We start from the raw sequence: 19,738 nt of genomic DNA, 5'->3' as shown, positions 1-19,738 counted from the left end.
TTTTCCGCCACTGAGAATAGTCTAGAACCATCCTCTCCGGAACCACCTCTCAGGTAGTTGAAAGCAGCTATCAAATCCCCCCTCATTCTTCTCTTCTGCAGACTAAACAATCCCAGTTCCCTCAGCCTCTCCTCATAAGTCATGTGTTCCAGACCCCTAATCATTTTTGTTGCCCTTCGCTGGACTCTCTCCAATTTTTCCACATCCTTCTTGTGTGGGGCCCAAAACTGGACACAGTACTCCAGATGAGGCCTCACCAATCTCGAATAGAGGGGGACAATCACGTCCCTCGATCTGCTCGCTATGCCCCTACTTATACATCCCAAAATGCCATTGGCCTTCTTGGCAACAAGGGCACACTGCTGACTCATATCCAGCTTCTCATCCACTGTCACCCCTAGGTCCTTTTCCGCAGAACTGCTGCCTAGCCATTCGGTCCCTAGTCTGTAGTGGTGCATTGGGTTCTTCCGTCCTAAGTGCAGGACCCTGCACTTATCCTTATTGAACCTCATCAGATTTCTTTTGGCCCAATCCTCCAATTTGTCTAGGTCCCTCTGTATCCTATCCCTGCCCTCCAGTGTATCTACCACTCTTCCTAGTTTAGTATTATCCGCAAATTTGCTGAGAGTGCAATCCACACCATCCTCCAGATAATTTATGAAGATATTGAACAAAACCGGCCCCAGGACCGACCCCTGGGGCACTCCACTTGACACCAATGGCTCCATGTCTAGTTGGCAGCCGATCACTACCTGCTGAGCCCGACAATCTAGCCAACTTTCAACCAACCTTATAGTGCATTCATCCAGCCCATACTTCTTTAACTTGCTGGCAAGAATACTGTGGGAGACCGTGTCAAAAGCTTTGCTAAAGTCAAGAAACAATACATCCACTGCTTTCCCTTCATCCACAGAACCAGTAATCTCATCATAGAAGGTGATTAGATTAGTCAGGCATGACCTTCCCTTGGTGAATCCATGCTGACTGTTCCTGATCACTTTCCTCTCATGTAAGTGCTTCAGGATTGATTCCTTGAGGACCTGTTCCATGATTTTTCCAGGGACTGAGGTGAGGCTGACTGGCCTGTAGTTCCCAGGATCCTCCTTCTTCCCTTTTTTTTAAAGATTGGCACTATATTAGCCTTTTTCCAGTCATCTGGGACTTCCCCCCGTTCACCACGAGTTTTCAAAGATAATGGCCAATGGCTCTGCAGTCACAGCCGCCAATTCCTTTAGCACTCTCGAATGCAACTTGTCCGGCCCCATGGACTTGTGCACGTCTAGCTTTTCTAAATAGTCCCTAACCACCTCTTTCTCCACAGAGGGCTGGCCATCTACTCCCCATGCTGTGATGCCCAGCACAGCAGTCTGGGAGCTGACCTTGTTAGTGAAGACAGAGTCAAAAAAAGCATTGAGTACATTAGGTTTTTCCACATCCTCTGTCACTAGGTTGCCTCCCTCATTCAGTAAGGGACCCACAGTTTCCTTGGCTTTCTTCTTGTTGCCAACATACCTGAAGAAACCCTTCTTGTTACTCTTGACATCTCTTGCTAGCTGCAGCTCCAGGTGCGATTTGGCCCTCCTGATTTCATTCCTACTTGCCCGAGCAATATTTTTATACTCTTCCCTGGTCATATGTCCAACCTTCCACTTCTTGTAAGCTTCTTTTTTATATTTAAAATCCGCTAGGATTCCACCGTTAAGCCAAGCTGGTCGCCTGCCATATTTACTATTCTTTCGACTCATCGGGATGGTTTGTCCCTGTAACCTCAACAGGGATTCCTTGAAATACAGCCAGCTCTCCTGGACTCCTTTCCCCTTCATGTTAGTCCCCCAGGGGATCCTACCCATCTGTTCCCTGAGGGAGTCGAAGTCTGCTTTCCTGAAGTCCAGGGTCCGTATCCTGCTGCTTACCTTTCTTCCCTGTGTCAGGATCCTGAACTCAACCAACTCATGGTCACTGCCTCCCAGATTCCCATCCACTTTTGCTTCCCCCACTAATTCTTCCCGGTTTGTGAGCAGCAGGTCAAGAAAAGCTCCCCCCCTAGTTGGCTCCTTTAGCACTTGCACCAGGAAATTGTCCCCTACGCTTTCCAAAAACTTCCTGGATTGTCTATGCACTGCTGTATTGCTCTCCCAGCAGATATCAGGAAAATTAAAATCACCCATAAGAACCAGGGTGTGCGATCTAGTAGCTTCTGTGAGTTGCCGGAAGAAAGCCTCATCCCCCTGGTCCGGTGGTCTATAGCAGACTCCCACCACTACCTCACTCTTGTTGCTCACACTTCTAAACTTAATCCAGAGACACTCAGGTTTTTCTGCAGTTTCGTACCGGAGCTCTGAGCAGTCATACTGCTCCCTTACATACAGTGCTACTCCCCCACCTTTTCTGCCCTGCCTGTCCTTCCTGAACAGTTCATAACCATCCATGACAGTACTCCAGTCATGTGAGTAATCCCACCAAGTCTCTGTTATTCCAATCATGTCATAATTCTTTGACATCACCAGCACCTCCAGTTCTCCCTGCTTGTTTCCAAGGCTTTGTGCATTCGTATATAAGCACTTGAGAGAACCTTCTGATCGCCCCTCATTCTCAGTATGAGGCAGGAGCCCTCCCCTCACAGACGTTCCTGCCTGTGCTTCCTCCCGCTATCCCACTTTCCCACTTACCTCAGGGCTTTGGTCTCCTTCCCCCGGTGAACCTAGTTTAAAGCCCTCCTCACTAGGTTAGCCAGCCTGCTCGCAAAGATGCTCTTCCCTCTCTTCGTAAGATGGAGCCCGTCTCTGCCCAGCACTCCTCCTTCATGGAATGCCATCCCATGGTCAAAGAATCCAAAGCCTTCTCTCCGACACCACCTGTGTAGCCATTCGTTGACTTCCACGATTCGACGGTCCCTACCCCGGCCTTTTCCTTCCACGGGGAGGATGGACGAGAACACCACTTGCGCCTCAAACCCCTTTATCCTTCTTCCCAGAGCCACGTAGTCCGCAGTGATCCACTCAAGGTCATTCTTGGCAGTATCTTTGGTGCCCACGTGGAGAAGCAGGAAGGGGTAGCGATCCAAGGGCTTGATAAGTCTCGGCAGTCTCTCCGTCACATTGTGAATCTTAGCCCCTGGCAAGCAGCAGACTTCTCGGTTTTCCCGGTCAGGGCGGCAGATAGATGACTCAGTCCCCCGGAGGAGAGAGTCACCGACCACCACCACTACCCGCTTCCTTCTCTTGGGAGTGGTGGTCTTGGAACCCCCAATCTCAGGACAGTGCATCTCATGCCTTCAAACCAGCAGAGTCTCCTTCTGCTTTCTCCCCCCAGACATATCATCTGGTCCACTCTCCGCAATGGTACCTGTGGAGAGAACATGAAAGTGGTGAGTTACCTGTGCCTGCGTTGCTGGAACCCGGACATTCCCCCTTCTTTGTCTGGAGGTCACATGTTGCCAAGCTTCTTCACTGGCCTCTTGGATCCGCTGTGCAACCTGCTCTAAATCTTTAGAGCTTTGTGCCTGTAGAAGCATATCCTGACTTTTGTCCAGAAAATCCTCAGATTCTCGTATGCAACGCAGGGTCGTTATCTGTTGCTCCAGACCTTCAATCTTCTCTTCCAATATGGAGACCAGCTTGCACTTTGTACACACAAAGTTGCTTCTGTCCTGTGGAAGAAAGACAAACATGGCACATCCAGTGCAGGTCACAACAGTTGAACCCCCCTCCCCTTCCATATCACCTTCCTACTATGAGCTTCCTCAGAGAAGTTGGCAAGATGTAAGCCTCACTGGGCTCACTCCAGGCGAACTCCCAGGCAAACTCCTGCTGTGTGCTGCTCTGCTGTTCCCCGCTGCTCAGCTGGTTCACCAGGTACATCTGCAACATATTAAGCCAGGGAAAACATTTCATTCCATATCTAAAAATGAGAATTCAAACACTCAAATTAGAAATTAATGTATGTTTTTATTGGATTTATTTTACAAAAAGGAATTCTTGCAAGGAATCCTTTAACATGCTAGAACACAGTGTTATAAAAACCAGGCAAGGTACTAACAAACTTCAACAGGACTTTATTTTTAAAGTGGAAACCTCTTTTCCAAGCTGCTACTGCACCCTCGGTAGCTCTCACTCCGTCTCCTCAACCCCTCCCCCCCCCGTCCTGTTTCCTGTCCTTTTAGACTCCCAACAGCCAGTGCTCCCAGTTCTAATACTTACAAGCAGCATCTAAACATCACATTCCCTCCTCTCTAGAAACTCTCCCAATTAAAATAAACATTGTTGTTCTAATCACCGGAACAAATATGAAACAAGACACTGTACAGTGTTTTCAGTGTAATATTTCTGCAAACAGTAGATACTACATAACATAGTCTCTAGTCCAGACAGGTTGTCGTCTGGATCTGACAGGCCATCTCTCAAGCCCCGATTCCAGTGCAATGTCTTGTTGTGTTGATACTACAGTGAAGTCATCCAATGCAGACTGGGTGTTGGCATAATATCCTCTTGGTGCATAGGCAGGTGCAAGATAAGAAGCATTCCATACCCACCCATCAGAAAGTCAATAGGTGTAAGGGGACTTCTTCTCTATGATTTTAAGGGCAGCTGTGATTTTATGGTCTCCATTGCATAAAATTCCAGGTTTTTGTATTCTAATGAAGGAACCACACACAAACTTTGGTTCCTTAGCACCCCACCGCTTGTCTGTGAAAGCCTTATACTTTGCTTGGTTCTGCTCAACTGTTTTTCTCACATCATCCTCGGTTGGGGCATCAGGTCATGCCTTTAACAATCCAGCAATGTTCAGTTTAGTATTCATCTGTTTCCCATGCAGTAACTCTGTGGCTGATCTTTGCATTGTGGCTAGTCGTGTAGCCCGGTATGCTTGCAAGAAATCAGTAGTAAAGGTTATCCACAATCGTCCTTCCAGTTTAGCTGTTTGCAAACTCTTTCAAACTTCTGTTAAACCGTTCGATTTCCCTATTGGCGTGAGGGTAATATAGGGATGACCTTCTGTGTAAAATGTTCCTCTCTGCTAGAAAAGTTTCAAACTCTAGGGAAGTAAATTGACTACCATTATCTGAACCAGTTCTTTGGGGTTACCTTCCCTGCTAAAAACTGAAGAGAGGAACTTAATTACTGTAGCAGAAGAGATTTGCGATGTGAACACTATCTCAGGCCATTTACTGAAAATCTATTAAAGTGATGGCATAATGACAGTCAATTGGAGCAGTATCAAAGGGTCCTACAATGTCAATCTCCAATTTTTCCCATGCAGATTCAGGAAGAGGAACAGGCTGTAATGGAGGGGTACATGTCAGTTGTCTTATCATGCATTTGGCAAATGACACAGGATTTTATGACTACTTCAGTTTGAGAGTCCATCCCTGGTCACCAATACAGATCCCATAGTCATTTGGTTCTGACAGTTCCTTGATGAGTATTGTGTACCATGTGTATGAGTTTTGACTATAATTCTTCTGGGCACAAGTAGCTGGTGTGTAACTCATAGCACACAGCCATCAAGCAAAGAAAGTTCATCCTGAACTCTAAAATAAGGCAGCAATACTGGGTCAAGGTTTTTAGGGTAACTGGGCCATCTTTGTCAGAAATTCCCATAGTTTTTTGTTGAATTGCACATGCTGAACAAGCAGCTTGAAATTGTCCTTTTGTAACTGCAGTAAGAAAGCTTGTAATAAGCGCAACTACTCCGGTGGACCATCTGGTGAAGGCAAAAGCAGGAGAGAAAGGCAATCTGCGACCACATTTTGGTTTCCAGGCTTATATTCCAGTTCATAATTGAAAGAGTAGTCTTGAAGACCATCAAACAATAAGATATCCTGCTCTTCCCAGTCCTTTTGTGGTGAGCAACATTGTCCAAGGGCTGTGGTCTGTGCACAACTTGAACGTGCAGCCCCACAGGTAAGTTCTCCATTTTTCAGTAGCCCAGACACAAGCAAGTGCTTCGTTTTCAACTGTAGAATATTTCCTCTCAGCATTACTTAGTGTCCTTGAAGCAAATGCAACAGTCCTCTGTGTTGTCCTCATGAAGTCGTGTGAGGACAGCCCCAAGTCCATAATCAGAAGCGTCAGTAGTTACAATTGTAGGCAATGCAGGAGTGAATAGTGCAATCTGGCTATTATCTGGCAATAGCACAAACTGGACTATGTGCAATCAAGTCTTTCACCATTTCAAAGCTAGCTTGTCATCCATTGTCCACACTAAGGTTGAACTTCTCTGTAGTAATTCTCATAACGGTTCAATGACAGAAGCATAATTGGGAATGAATTTTGCATACCCGGAGGTAAGACCCAAGAAGAAACATAAGGTTTGCAAATCTGTTGGAGGAGGAGCATTTGAAATTGCCAGGATATGATCTGGATCAGGTTTTAGTCCACCCTATGAAATTGTGTGCCCCAGAAAGGAGAGTTCAGTTTGTCTAAATTTGCACTTGGACCTATTGAACTTGAGGCCTGCTTTGCTGATGCAGTTTAGTACAGACTGCAGGTTATTGTCATGCTCCTCATAAGTATTTCCAAACACAATAATATCATCCAGATAGCACTGAACTCCATGCTGTTTCTTCAGAATCAATGACATCATGTTTTGGAAGGCACTTGGGACAGATGCGAGACCATATGGAACATGTTTGAAACAAAATAGTCCCTCATGTGTAATAAATACTGTGAGGTCTCTGCTATCTTCATGCAACATAACCTGCTAGTATGCGGTCTGCAAATCAAGAGTAGAAAACATCTTTGCTCCATGGAGTTCTGCAAATACTTCTTCTATGTGAGGAAGAGATGTATTTATAAGGTTATTAAGCCATGACACCCCAATTTACACAATGGGGTTAAGGGTCAACCAAACTCTGTATGAACCTGCTTCCAGGATTTCTCCACAGTCATTCCATCTGGAGATTATGGCTTGCCCACAAACCCTGTACATTCTGTCTGAGCCATGAAAATCCCTGGAGAATTGGAGGCTTGGAACATCTGTGCAAGGGCCTCAGGCCCCGCACTGGCTCTGGCTCTTGAGCAGGTCTTCTCTCGTCCACTCCTTGCCAGTGCAACTCCAGAGAAAGAACTACCCTGAGATTCCATTGAATAGGAAAATTCCTGTGCGAGAACCAAAGGGCTATTTCTCTTATCTCTCCACATAGACTGGATTGGGGAAAGGTAATACAGAATTAGGATGTATCACTACTTCCAGGGAATCACAATGTGGTGTTCAGTGCTGGTCGGAAAATAAAATTTTTGACCTGACTTTTCTTTCCAAATAAAATGAAAAGTTGAAAGGTCAGAATATCCTACCTACTAGAAATTATGAAAAATGTAGGTTTGGAGAATTGAAATATATTGTTTCAATAACATCAAATATTATAGTACACAATCTTAAATATCATACTATATATAAATGCATCATTAATAATTTAATATAATGTAAAAGTTGAAATGAATCAAAGTGATAAAGTTGAAATGAAATATGTTACTGTGCCCAAATAAACCTTTTTAACCTTATTGAAACAAGACCATCAAAACAACTAGTTTAGCAATTTTTTTGACAGAAGTGCTGAATCTACACATTCCTCTAGAATATTTTAATTCTGAGTCTGTATTTTCCAATAGAAAATATATATAAAATCAGTCAAAACTGTAAATCTCCTACCACACCAGTAGCAACTGATTATTGTTGTTTCTCAGGGGGTATGAATCTTGTGTAACTCTGACCACTACCGAGTTCCTGAGACCAGAGAATAAATACCAGTCTATTACCAGTACTCCTGCAGGTCACACCTTTATACCTGGGACTGCCTTCTCGCCACCCCCAGTAAATGTAGTCCTTCTCCACTCATTCTGTGCCTAATCTTAAATAGGAGGTTGTTGCTACAAAGGCTGCTGTTGACTGTTCTTTTTCTGTTGTATGGGAGACGTGTGCGCAGAAAGTAAATCTGCATACACAAAATTTGAGGTACTATCTGGCCCTTTGCTTGCAAAATTCTAATTTCTGCAAGGAGCCACCCATTCTGGAAACTGGGCTGCTTCTCCTCACAATATCATTACCAGTAACTCCACCCTGTAGTTGAACCCTGATTCAGCAAATCATTTAAGCGTGTAGTTAAGTCTTAATGAAATCAATTGGCCATTAGCATGTACTTAGTTCCATGCTAAATTCAGCATAGGTGTCAGCAAAACAACTCCTACCATTGACTTTCTGTCTCTGAGCCGTTGTCTGCTACCTCATGTGAGATAGGAGTTCCTTCGGGCATGGCTACACCGGAAACTTCAAAGCGCTCCCGCAGCAGCGCTTTGAAGTGCGAGTGTGGTCACGTGTGAGCGCTGGGAGATAGCTCGCCCAGCGCTCCTGGTAATCCACCTCCAAGAGGGGATTAGCTCCGAGTGCTGGGAGCCTGTTTACACTAGCGCTTTAAAATGTAAGTGTAGCCAAGCCCCGTGGTGGAAGAATCAGAGTGTCACACAGGCTACTGCAAAGTTTTCTTTCCAGTCTCTTAAATCGCAAGCAAAAATGGGTAAGCTAGATAAGTAAATAATTAGGCTTTATGCTTACAATACTGTTCTGTGCTAGGCCGCAGGCCTATTAGGAGTGCTCCGAAAGAACGAGGCCTACACACAGCAATGCAGCAAGTTATTGGCTTTATTGAAGGTAAACGATACACCCGCAATGGGGACTCCAAGCGTTGCTGTCACAGAGGCATGGAACCCAGCGCCCCAGAGCTCTGCCTGGGACAGAGTCCGACGAAGGGGTGACCAGCGAGCCATAATAAGCACTACACAAAAACAGCTCATGAATATATAATTAGGTACTTTCCAAAAGGGGCTTTCCGCTAACTGGCAAAGGGCCATTCAGGGCAGACAAAACCGGCCTAAAGCTGGTTATAGCTGGTTTTCCATGTCCTACAGTTACCTGTCGGCTCTGAGAAAGCGGAAGTTCGCTAGCTAGGCCGTAACAAAGTCTTCCACAGTCCCTTACAAATACCTTTCATCAGAGGACCTGAAAGTGCTTTATGTCTGAACAGAGCATTAAAAATGTAAATCATGATATAAGTCCTGAGTTTAATTGTTAAAATTTTCTGCAACTGCACACCGCTGCTACTAGTTTTATAGGTGAAAAAATAAAACTGAGGTTTAAAGAGGTTAAATTGCTTGTTCAAAATCACTGAATTAGTCCCTGGAAGATCTGAGAGTAGAAGCCACTCTTATTCTAACCATGAGGTTACACCTCTTCCCGTATGAACTATCCCAAATCTTTGCTCAAAACTTGAAACACCCAGAATCTTTACTGAGGTTTTGAAAATAAAAGCCATGTTACTTTCTTAGTACTTTTCATTATTTGTGCTCTTCTGCTACCTGATTTCAACAAGGATTAGAAATGGACCTATTAAAATACCATGAAATAAATCTATTTCATGGTATACCTCACACAATAAATACTGGGAAATCTTCTGATGAGGTTTTCAGCTCAATATCTAAAACAAAGAAGTTTGGATGTGATCTAAAACCTTTTGGATAAACATCTTGAATTTTGGGGGCTTTTCTGAATTTAAGTTCCAAACGTTTCTAGCCGTAGGTCTCAAAATATTTATCCTATCACTTACAGGACTGAAGCCACGCTCATCACTAGTTTTCTCCCATTGTCATTTTCCTCCAAGACCTCTTCCTATATTGCTCATGCACTTCTACAATTAAGAATTCAAATAATCTATGTACAACGGCATATCATATGTAGGCACCCACTGCAGCTCCTGTGGTTTGCTACAAAATTGCCATTTAAAAAAAAAATGGCTACAGAACTGAAATGAGAATGTGAGTTCTGTCGTTTTGGTAACCCACACGCTAAAGGATAAGATTAAGATTATAGTACCGCAAGAGATTTTTGTCTTGTAGCCAGTCTGTGTCAAAATGAACTTTCATTGTCTACTTTTTCAAGAAAAATCAAAATGTCATGTAAGGAAAATGATACTCAGTACATCCTTTTCTTTTAATGTGTACTTCTTTGTAGTTAAATGTCCTGAGTCCTAAGTGTTTGGCCATATGCAGGAATTAACATAGGAAATGTGTTTGCCTGCAACAGCTTGAACCATTACAAGAAGTTAAAAATTCAGTTTAAAGAGAAAATATAAAAAATTCCAGAGAAATGAGATTCTAATGACAGCCATCTTGCAGCATTTTTACAAGGTTATATTAAATATTACTGGAAATACTTTAAGTCACTCCATTTACATACAATGAGAAAACATTACTATTGCCAAGAGACTGCCTCATGATAGATTAATTCATCTGAAGAGTCTCAAAGAAGTAAATAGCTAAAGATAATGAGTACACACTAAACATCCTGTCACTGAGCTGCTCAGTGCAATTGGCTAGTCAGCCACATTCTACCTGCTATCATCTGCTGCTAAATAAGAGAACCTCATGTTGATTAGTTATCCCAGGCATGACACAATTTATAAGTGAATTGTTTTCATTCATGTAGCAAAACACCTTGTATACTAAAGGAAAAGATGATGCAAAAGTGAACACAGAAATAACTGGAAAAAACAACTTAAAATACGGAATCAGCCAGGGTGCCTGGAAGAATATGCTGTACTATGTGAAGCATATAAACTAAACAAAAAGCAAAAAACAGAGAAAAGGCCAAAAAGGGGGAGATTTTTTTAAAGCATATTCAGCAAAACTCATATCATTGTTATATCTAGTGTTATTGATAAGGATAAGATTATGTGATGGAGGTCACTGAAGTCATGCATTCCATGACTTTCAGAGACCTCTGTGACGTTTTCCTCTTCAGCCCAAGGGTGGTGGGACCAGAGTTCTCAGCCAGCAGAACTGCTAGCAGAACTGCTAGCTGCCGTGGGGACCCTGGAGCCACCACAGGCAGTGGGAACCCCAGTGCTCCAAGCTACTGGGGCTTGGGCCCTGGAGCTATCAGCCACCACAGAGGTGGGTTCTGGATTTGCCCCCCTCACAGCAGGGCTTGGACTCTCTTCCCACCTCTGCTTGTGCTTCATTCAGTCCCCATCACCCTCCCACATTATTTTTATTTAAAAAATCACAGACAAGTGATGGGCTTCTGTGAATTTTTGTTTATTGACCTGTCCCTGACTTTTACTAAAAATAACCATAACATAATCTTAAGCTTATTTGTTGACAATGGACAGATTTTTCAAACTAAATGTTAGGCACCTAACTCCATATTTAGGCATCTGTTTTGGGGGCAGTTTCTATGGAGGTCCCAGCTTTCTCCTAACTGGTCTCTCTGTTCATCTCAAATTAGACCAGTCCATGAACTTAACCTAAAATCAGTCAAGGAGCCCTTAAACTCCAGGGCTTGCAGTCTTCCTCTGTCTCCCTGTCAGTTTCTTAGAAGCAGCCCGGCACCTGACTATTGGCCTTCGACAATCTCAAGCCTTTCTGTCTCCCCATCTCTTTCTGCTCTCCTTTCTTTATAGCTCATTGGTCTCAGTTCCGGCAGCTATGCTGTGCTGTGCTGAGGTGTGGTTAGCCTGGTTGCCTGTCAATGGGGAAAACTTTCCTCTCCCTTCTGCCTATGTTCCATAAGGGGTTTGTAAACCTCATTAAATACATTTAAATAAGTAGCTTGACTTTTAGAGATGCTTGGAAGCCTTCATTAGATTCGGTGAAAATTATGGATGCTCAAGACTTGTTGTGTGAAGTCAATGCAAAGTGGGAGGAGATTTTCAGTGAGGCACCAGGCTCTTTCTGACTTTCAAGGGGGTTGGAGACCTGACTGCCTTTAGTACCACTGAACATTTCCCTCTGGCTGTAAAACACTACTAAATCAGAATACAGTGTAAGGTTGAGAACAATTCAGAATGAGGTCTAAGGTGGCTTTGAGTGAAACTGAACTCGAATAAAACTTGCTGATAGTGAGGCTAGCATCATGCAAATGCTTAAAGAGTCACTGAGATGCATACATTTCTTTAAGGAAACAATTACCTTGTAAGCCATAAGGTGCTGACTTCAGTTTTGCAAACTACATAAAAATAGTAGAAAGTAGAGATTGTTAATTTTAGGAAGACCAGCCTGGCTCTCAAGATCACTTATTTAAATAAGTAACTCAGCAAGCTGATGGGTTCACTTTTTTTCTAAAAATCACACAAGTCTTTTCCTTGCTAATTTGTAGTCAGATATAATACAGCTCTCTCTATAGATCTATAGACATCAAAGCAGAAAGTATATTTTTCTGTAGTTTTAGATTCATTGGAATCAGTGCACTCTCTGTCCGGTTTCAGCTATAATATGATTGAATACATTGGGGCGGGGGTATCACCTACACAAAGCATTTTACAAGGGCTGCTTGACATTTGTCGTGCACTTAGGATCATTCACCCAGATTATTTGTACAGTGTGTTTAACTTTGGTATCACCACTACAGCCTTAGCGGTAGAATACCACTGCACTGCAGCTTCCCCTCTTTCTCTGATTGATCTATCACTCAAGGACTGGCCTACTTTAGTCAGTAGGAGTTCCTTTTGTATCAGTAGTGGCAACAGCACATATCACAGTGGGATGAAGTGGGGAAGGAGGATGACAAAGACTATTTCTTCTCATTTTAGTCTTGCCCCAAATTTTGCTGGTGCTCATCTGTCTCAAACCACATCTGAAATCATCAAGAGTACTTCCCTGTACATCTTCTACTAAGCAGAGGCATAGTGATCTCAGCTTGAGATCAGTCACTCTCAAGAAGAAGAAAAGGCAGCCATGATCTGCAGAGTCAGTGATACAATAGCTCCCAAGCACAGAAAGTTGATTTTTTTTTTACGTGTCTGTAGAAAGGCTCTCAGCTGTGTGTTGAGGAATACAAATTAGTTCACCTTTTCTTCTTCCCCTCCCATTGAGCTGTCCATAATAACTGTCTAGTCTGAAAGGACAGCAAGTCATCTTTACTGAGGATCTTTCCATGAGAAATGAGACCAGATTTATTAAATTAACCTATCAAGGGGTTTGAGCCAGTTAAATATAAAATAAATACATAAATAAATGTGACTATTCTATCAATTAATTGAATTGACAAAAATGTTTCCTTATCTCCCATTGCAGGGTTACACTGGATCTTTAAGTGTACCTGTGACTCATTATCTCACTGCAATTGGGCTTAAAAGAAGGCACTTGGGATCTAGAGAGAGAAGAGTTGTGGTGAATAAGGGTTGCCAAAGTCAGGTAGGAAAAAGACAGGTGAGAAGTACCAGAGAACAGGGGACTGGGGAAGGTTCCCAAAGGAAGATGTAGCAGGTTGCTGGGAGAAGGCTAGCTATCTTCCCCAGACCAGAAAGCCAGAGCCAGAGGGCTGGAATAAAATGAAGGCCAGAGAATATCCAAGGGAGTTGTCTGCTGGCTCTAAGCAGGACAGCTGAAGACAAGGGCTGGAGAGGGCTTAAGGCAGGAAAGCAGCAGAGGGGCTTACTAACTGATGTCTCCATGCCAGAGAGCTGGACCCAGGGTGTGGGAGGAAGGGATCCCCTCAAGTCCCCTCCAGACCCTGCCTCATGTCCTTTTACTGTTTTTCTCCCCTCCTATGCCCCAGCGGATGCCCAAGGGGGTTCTTGGAGCAAACAAACACAACATTATCTCTTTCTTCCCTGAAGGGAGAGGGGAGTCTGTGGAAAAACAAAGAGATAAGAGTGGCCTGGAACTCAGGCAGTCTTCTTCAGTTAGCCCTTTGGGTTCAGTCTAAACAGTGTCCACCTACAGCCCCTCCTCATGAGGTGTACTGCTCTGAGACTGGGTAGTCCAGCATCAGACATGGTGAGGCTTGTTGCTGTCTTTCTCTCAGTGAGCCTGTCTGAGGCAGAGCAGCCCTCTTCCTGTTCACCACCATCTTCCTGTGGCAGGTTTTCCATTTTAAGCTCCCCCTCTGCAGGCAGAACAAGCCTTGAAGGAGACCCTGTTTGGTGTTGAACAGGCACCGCGGATCTCATTAGCCTCCTCTCTGTCAGTGTAAGGGTGTGCCCCTTCACACAGTTTTACAGTGAGAGGGCTGGGGGAGTGCTGGATGCTCTCGTGGTGAGGATGATCTTGAGACAGAGAAGTTGTGGGGTTTCCCACTTAGCAGAGAAGGGTTGCACTCCAACTGGCAGAACTGGGGTGGTTATCCTGGCAAAGGGACGGGAGAGGGCCAATGAAAAGTTACGTATGGTGGAAGACCCCAAAAATGAATTATGTGGGCACATCAATGCACTAGATGTCATGGGATCTTAAGGAGTATATGCTCCAGGGTTGATAAATGGAATTTTTGTTGGGACTTACATTCTGAACTATTTATACTATGTTTTGATAATAAACCAAACCCAAAGAGGATTATTATTGAGACAAGAAAAGTATCTATTTGTAATCAAGATATGGGACTTAACTTTCCATTGAGAAACCAATCAGTTGCTTTTATTCCTGGAAAGCCCAAGATGTTGGTCTTTAACCAACACATCCATAGCAACACCGCAAACAACTTTGAAGTCATGGCATTTTTATTTATAGAAAAAGCTATTTTAATTACTTTGTGATGGGGGCTCAGAGGGCCAGGCCACCTAGTGGTTGGGGCACCTGGCTTCCTGCCTCTTGGTTCTCTGGCAAGGTGGCAGAGGTGCCTGGTTCCTGACCATAGGCTGGGAATCTTCTGCCACCACTTGCATCTGGGTCTCAGACCTTAAGGAATTATGGTAAGGGGACCTGGGCCCTCCCTCACCACTTGGTCTCAGCCCAGGACCTGTTGTGAAGCAACACGGGCAGGCTTCTCTCAGCAGTGAGTCTATGTCCACTGCCCTGGGCTACTTCCTATCTTTGTCCTTTCAGTTTGGCCTATGTAGCCCAAAGAATCTGTAGTGACTCAACTGGAGGAGCACTCCCTTGTGGACCTTTGCAGCATCCAGCTGCAGCCTCAAGTCTGTCTGTGTGGGTGTAAGAATGGAGGGGACCTATCCCTACAATGTCTTTAAACTCAAATAGTAAAATTGGCTCACTTCTGGGTGCTCCTCAGTCTCCTCAACAACCTCTCTCAGTCACAAATGCAGTGTCGTCCCCATCCCCCAACAGCTGTCAGGCTTGTAGTGATGATCCCCCTTTATGGAGAGGCATAGCTACTTCCTGTGTCTTCAACAGTCAGCCCTCAACTGAGCCAGGTTCCCTCCTTTTCTCCCCCTGTCCCTACAGGGCTGGCACTGGTTGCAGTTATAGCAGAGTGGGGCTAGCTACATTCATAAGCTCTCTTTAACCCCTTTTCTGCTGCTGTGAATGTCACACTGTCTGGAGTGGTTCACCTGTGTGTGCCTACTTCAGGATAGAATGTCAGAAAATAGGGTAGATACCCTAAACTGGTGGTATGTTCTGTAATTAGATTTCACCAAACCAGTAACAAATGTGAACTCCTAAATAACTATACTAGTCTTAGTATGTCTGCACTATGAAATTAGGTTGAATTTATAGAAGTTGTTTTTTTTAGAAATCATTTTTAAATAGTTGATGGTGTGTGTCCCCACACAAAATGCTCTAAGTGAATTAAGTGCATTAACTCGGTGGAGTGCTTCCATAGTACCAAGCCTAGCATCGACTTCCGGAGTGTTGCACTGTGGGTAGCTATCCCACAGTTCCCACAGTCTCCGCTGCCCATTGGAATTCCGGGTTGAGATCCTAATGCCTTATGGGGCAAAAAAACATTGTTGTGGGTGGTTCTGGGTACATGTCACCAGGCCCTCCTTCCCTCCCTCCCTCTGTGAAAGCAACGGCAGACAATCGTTTCACGCCTTTTTTTCCTGAGTTACCTGTGCAGACACCATACCACAGCAAGCATGGAGCCCACTCAGCTCACTGTCACCGTATGTCTCCTGGGTGTTGGCAGACGTACTGCTACACATTGCCTTGTGGCAGCATATGGTACAATAGGACTGGTAGCTGTCATCGTCATGTACAAGGTGCTCCTGTCCATGTCGGCCAGGAGCGCCTGGGCAGACATGGGTGCAGGGACTACATTAGGAGTGACTCAACCAGGTCACTCTCTTTAGTCTTGCAGGCAGTCCTATTCTACCATCTTTTGGTGAGCAGGCAGGCAATATGGATGGCTAGCAGTCCGATTGTACCATCTTCTGCCGAGCAGCCAAGAGATGTGTATGGCTTGCAGTCCTTCTGCACCACCTGCTGCCAGCCAAAGATGTAAAAGATAGATGGAGTGGATCAAAACAAGAAATAGACACATTTGTTTTGTACTCATTTCCTCCCTCCGTGAAGTCCTGCCTGAAATACTCCGTGACGTAAAGCCACCCCCTTTGTTGATTTTAATTCCCTGTAAGGCAACCCTGTAAGCCATGTTGTCAGTCGCCCCTCCCTCTGTCAGAGCAACGGCAGACAATCGTTCCATGCCTTTTTCCTGTGCGGACGCCATACCAAGGCAAGCTCAGCTCACTTTGGCAATTAGGAGCACATTAAACACCACACACATTATCCAGCAGTATATGCAACACCAGAACCTGGCAAAGCGATACCGGGTGAGTAGGTGACGTCAGCGCAGTGACGTGAGTGATGAGGACATGGACACAGACTTCTCGTAAAGCATGGGCCCTATCAATGTGGGCATCATGGTGCTAATGGGGCAGGTTCATGCCATGGAACACCGTTTCTGGGCCTGGGAAACAAGCACAGACTGGTGGGACCGCATGGTGTTGCAGATCTGGGACGATTCCCAGTGGCTGCGCAACTTTCGCATGCTTAAGGGCACTTTCATGGAACTTTGTGACTTGTTTTCCCCTGCCCTGAAGCACAAGAATACCAAGATGAGAGCAGCCCTCATAGTTGAGAAGCGAGTGGCAATAGCCCTGTGGAAGCTTGCAATGCCAGACAGCTACCGGTCAGTCGGGAATCAATTTGGAGTAGGCAAATCTACTGTGGGGGCTGCTGTGATGCAAGTAGCCAAAGCAATCAAAGATCTGCTGATATCAAGGGTAGTGACCCTGGGAAATGTGCAGGTCATAATGGATGGCTTTGCTGCAATGGGATTCCCTAACTGTGGTGGGGAGATACACGAAACCCATATCCCTATCTTGGCACCGGAGCACCAAGCCAGTGAGTACATAAACCACAAGGGGTACATTTCAGTAGTGCTTCAAGCACTGGTGGATCACAAGGGATGTTTCACCAACATCAATGTGGGATGGCCAGGAAAGGTACATGACACTTGCATCTTCAGGAACTCTGGTCTGTTTCAAAAGCTGCAGGAAGGGTCTTTATTCACAGACCAGAAAATAACCATTGAGGATGTTGAAATGCCTCTAGTTATCCTTGGGGACCCAGCCTACCCCTTAATGCCATGGCTCATGAAGCCGTACACAGGCAGCCTGGACAGTAGGCAGGAGCTGTTCAACTACAGGCTGAGCAAGTGTAGAATAGTGGTAGAATGTGCATTTGGACGTTTAAAAGCATGCTGGTGCAGTTTACTGACTCAGTTAGACCTCAGCGAAACCAATATCCCCACTGTTATTACTGCCTGCTGTGTGCTCCACAATATCTGTGAGAGTAAGGGGAGACGTTTATGGTGGGGTGGGAGGTTGAGGCAAATCACTGGGCTGCTGGTTTCACACAACCAGACACCAGGATGGTTAGAAGAGCACAGGAGGGTGTGGTGCACATCAGAGAAGCTTTGAAAACCAGTTTCATGACTGGACAGGCTACAGTGTGAAAGTTCTGTTTGTTTCTCCTTGATGAAACCCCCCGCCCCTTGGTTCACTCTACTTCCCTGTAAGCTAACCACCCTCCCCACCTCCCTTCAATCACCACTTGCAGAGGCATTAAAGGCATTGTTTCTTCACATTCATGCATTCTTTATTCGTTCATCACACAAATAGGGGGATAACTACCCAGGTAGCCTAGGAGGGGTGGTGGAGGAGAGAAGCTCTAGGAGGGGTGCTGGAGGAGGGAAGGACAAGGCCACACAGCACTTTAAAAGTTTACAATTTTAAAACTTATGGAATGCCAGCCTTCTGTTGCTTGGGCAATCCTCTGTGGTGGAGTGGCTGGGTGGCCGGAGCCCCCCCCCACTGCATTCTTGGGCACCTGGGTGAGGAGGCTATGGAACTTGGGGAGGAGGGTGGTTGGTTACACAGGGGCTGTAGCGGTCATCTGTGCTCCAGCTGCCTTTCCTGCAGCTCAACCATACGCTCAACCATTCGCTTGATCCTCCAGAAGCCTCAGCATTGAATCCTGCCTCCTCATCTCGCTGCCACCACCTTTGAGCTTGAGCCCTCTTTTCAGCCCGCCACTTACTCTCTTCAGCCCGCCACATCTCCTTCCGGTCATTTTGTGCTTTCCTGCACTCTGACATTGTCTGCCTCCACTCATTTGCCTGTGCTCTGTCAGTGTGGGAGGACAGCATGAGCTCAGAGAACATTTCATCACGAGTGCATTTTTTTCGCCTTCTAATCTTTGCTAGCTTCTGGGAAGGAGAAGATCCTGTGATCATTGAAACACATGCAGCTGATGGAGGAAAAAAAAAAGACAGTGGTATTTAAAAAGACACATTTTATAGAACAATGGATACATTCTTTCATGGTAAACCTTGCTGTTAACATTACATACATAGCACATGTGCTTTTGTTAAAAGGTTGCATTTTGGCTCCCCCCAGCACATGGCTAGCCCCTCCCCCCTCCCCGTGGCTAACAGCGGGGAACATTTCTGTTCAGCCACAGGCAAACAACCCAGCAGGAACGGGCACCTCTGAATGTCCCCTTAAGAAAAGTACCCTATTTCAACCAGGTGACCATGAATTATATCTCACTCTCTTGAGGATAACACAAAGAGATAAATAACGGATGTTGTTTGAATGCCAGCAAACATACACTGCAATGCTTTGTTCTACAGTGATTCCTGAGTATGTGCTACTGGCCTGATGTGGTAAAGTGTCCTACCATGGAGGATGCAGAAGGCTGCCCTCCCCAGAAACCTTTTGCAAAGGCTTTGGGAGTATATCCAGGAGAGCCACGAATGCCAGGGCAAATTAATCATTAAACATGCTTGCTTTTAAACCATGTATAGTATTTTAAAAGATACACTCACCAGAGGTCCCTTCTCCGCCTGGCGGGTCCGGGAGGCAGCGTTGGGTGGGTTCAGGGGGTACTGGCTCCAGGTCCAGGGTGAGAAACAGTTCCTGGCTGTAGGGAAAACCGGTTTCTGAACCCCCTAAAATGGCATGCAGCTCATCATAGAAGCGTCATGTTCGGGGCTCTCTGGTTTTCGGCATGTTTTGCCTCTCTGGTTTTCTGGTAAGCTTGCCTCAGCTCTTTAAGTTTCAAGCGGCACTGCTTCGGGTCCCTCCCCCTTCATGCCCTGGGAGATTTTGACAAAGGTTTTGGCATTTCAAAATCTGGAATGGAGTTCTGATAGCACAGATTCCTCTCCCCATACAGCGATCAGATCCCGTACCTCCCATTTGGTCCATGCTGGAACTCTCTTGTGATTCTGGCACTCCATCATGGTCACCTCTGCTGATGAGCTCTGCATGGTCACCTGCAGCTTGCCACGGTGGCCAAACAGGAAATTGAAATTCAAAAGTTCACGGGTCTTTTCCTGTCTACCTGGCCAGTGCATCTGAGTTGAGAGTGCTGTCCAGAGCAGTCACAATGGAGCACTCTGGGATAGCTCCTGGAGGCCAATACCGTCGAATTGCATCCACAGTACCACAAATTCGACCTGGCAAGGCCAATTTAAGCGCTAATCCCCTTGTCGGGGGTGGAGTAAG

This window comes from Lepidochelys kempii, chromosome 1 (assembly GCF_965140285.1).
Source record: "Lepidochelys kempii isolate rLepKem1 chromosome 1, rLepKem1.hap1, whole genome shotgun sequence".
Taxonomy (NCBI): Eukaryota; Metazoa; Chordata; order Testudines; family Cheloniidae; genus Lepidochelys; species Lepidochelys kempii.
The sequence above is the reverse complement of the archived record's forward strand: the minus strand, read 5'-3'. Positions refer to the sequence as shown.